The sequence below is a fragment of the Microcaecilia unicolor genome, chromosome 9 (genome assembly GCF_901765095.1).
Source record: "Microcaecilia unicolor chromosome 9, aMicUni1.1, whole genome shotgun sequence".
Classification (NCBI taxonomy): Eukaryota; Metazoa; Chordata; class Amphibia; order Gymnophiona; family Siphonopidae; genus Microcaecilia; species Microcaecilia unicolor.
The window spans coordinates 18446187-18448741 of record NC_044039.1 but is presented as its reverse complement, the minus strand read 5'-3'; positions in this window follow the sequence as shown (position 1 = coordinate 18448741).

Below are 2555 nucleotides of genomic sequence, written 5' to 3'. Positions count from 1 at the left end.
ACACAAGGTAAGGGAGGTATGCACCTGGGAGCAATTTTTGAAGTCCACTGCATTGCCCCCTAGGGTGTCCGGTTGGTGTCCTGGCATGTCAGGGGGGCCAGTGCACTACAAATGCTGGCTCCTCCCACAACCAAATGCCTTGCATTTGGCCGGGTTTGAGATTGCCGGAAACCGAACCCGGCCATCTCTAAAGCCGGCCCAAATGCTGACATTTGGGAGGCTCCAACCGTATTATCGAAAGACAAGATAGCTGGCTATCTTTTTTGATAATACGGTTCTGCCACCGCTTTTCCACACCGGCTGTATAGATGGCCGGCCATCTATTTAGCCGGCGCTGTTCGATTATGCCTCTCTAGGTCACTTAGAATCCAGTAGGCAAAGAATGCTCATGAGGCTTGGGGAGCAAGTGGTAGAATCGATTTTTTTTTGGGGGGGGGGGGGGGGGAAGGTCTATTACATAAGCATCCTGGCATTTTTAGTGTGCGTTAAAAATAGGCATGCGCCTTTAATGTGTGCTAAAAATGCCAGGATGCCTATGTAAAAGACCCCCTTGATTAAGGTAGAAATTTGATACCACTTTAGGTAGGATGTGTGCATTGAACCAGAACCACACTTATTGAAAAACTTGAAAGGGAGATAAGTCACTTACTCCTGGCGCTGGCCGACTCTGACTGCCTGCCCTCAAACAAGAGACTTTCCAGATCAGGTTCTTTAGTGCACATGACTCTTAAGCTCAAAGGGAGTTTCATCAGCTAATTCAGTACTATGTTGCAGTCCCAAGCCACAACAGGAGGCTCAAACAACTGAAGCCTGTAGAGCTGTAGGTTTCAAGTTTAATAGAGCTTGATATACTGCCCATAAGCCAGCTTTCACAGTAGTTTATCTTGGTACATATGTTTCTCCAAAGAGAGAAAGGAAATGCATGTAATGAGAGGAAAGAGAAGAGACAGAGCTCAGATCTACATCAGTGAGCTCTCAGCCTGTCACACAGCAGGCAGTGTAACAAATCACATTTGTAAATAAAAATATTTTAAGATCAGTTTTGAACATATAGGGTGGTGGTAGAGGGTACAAGTTGCTCTCAAACTTGTATTTTTTTTTTTTTTTTTTTTTAAGACTTGACGGTCTGTAGAAGGTACTCAAGCAGTTTGTGTGGAACATAAAAAGTCTACAGCCTTTCAGTTACATCAGACATCAAATCTGTTCCACTTAAAATTATAAAGACCTACCAGAAGCTAGCATTTGAGAGACTTTTAAAGCTGATTCAGGCAAATATTGGTGTTGCAACTGTCAGGACCTGCTGCTGTGTGATGAGAGTTGAGGAAGCACTCAACCTCATCTGTTCTCTGGACAACACCTAATGGAGCATGAACCAGATCTCTCTTACCATAGACAAGGAGTCCCATAGGGTGTTGTAGCACAGGTCCTTGATCTCCTATGAATTGTTAGTCCATTACAGCAGGTGAGCAAACCTTTTGGTCTGGGCGATACACTAGGAGATCCACTCTGTAGTTGAAGCAGAAAAGGTGGTGCCCACCCCCTAGAAGGTCTTGGGTATGATTGGCAGAGCAAGGTTCTCTTCCCACCCCTTACAACCCCAAAATGGATAATCCTGCAGGTATGTACCACTGTAACTAATTCCCTACCCTCTCTGCTGGAACTCTGCAGGTACCACTGACAAAAAAAAAAGGAAGGCAGATACAAAAGCACAACATTGGTTGCTCTGCCAGCATCAGCACTTGGAGACCTGGATGCCCTATCTTTATTTTAGTTATAGAACACCACATATTTTAGAAGGATAATCACCCATAAAATGTTCAAGGAATTTGAACGCCTGAAACATGAAAATAAAGAATGATCCTACATACTGAAGCCCATCAAAAGTGAGGGTGAGAAGAAATATCCATTTACAATATGCTACCCAAACAAAGGAAATCCTCATTTTAAAAGGAAACCAGCTGTTGGCATAGCAAAACTACATTAGATTCAATATATCAAAACCTCACCTACTACCATGTTAGAGTATTAACCCAGCTGACCGGGCTTCTTAATCCGCTTAAGCAATTTATTAAGATCAGAGAAAATATACTGAACCCCACCATATTTCAAGAGAAAAGGCTGCCAGTGTGTGGTAGGAGAGAACAAGCTACAAGAGCATCAGGGATGGAGGGGGACAGAGAGGTAGGAAAGTGGTGGGGTAGAACACAGGGCAGCTGGAGAGAAAAAGCTGCAGGAGCGCCCGGGAGGAGGGGAAATGAGATTGTGCCAATGGAGAGGAAGGGATGAGATGAAAGGAAGGGAAAATGGTGCCCACAGAAGGGAGGGGAGGAGAGACTGAAAGAGAGTGGAGATGGTGCCCATGGATGAAGGGATAGAAACAAGGCAGGATATAAAGAGGAAGAAAATGGCAGAAAGCTGACTGTGAAAGGCAATATAGGAGAAGAAGTGGAGGAGAGAAAAGTCCCTGAAACGAGAGTTCAGGCACCAGGCAGGGAATAAGATGTTTAAAAAAAATAAAATCACCAAACAAAGTTAAGAGGAATGATTTTATTTTC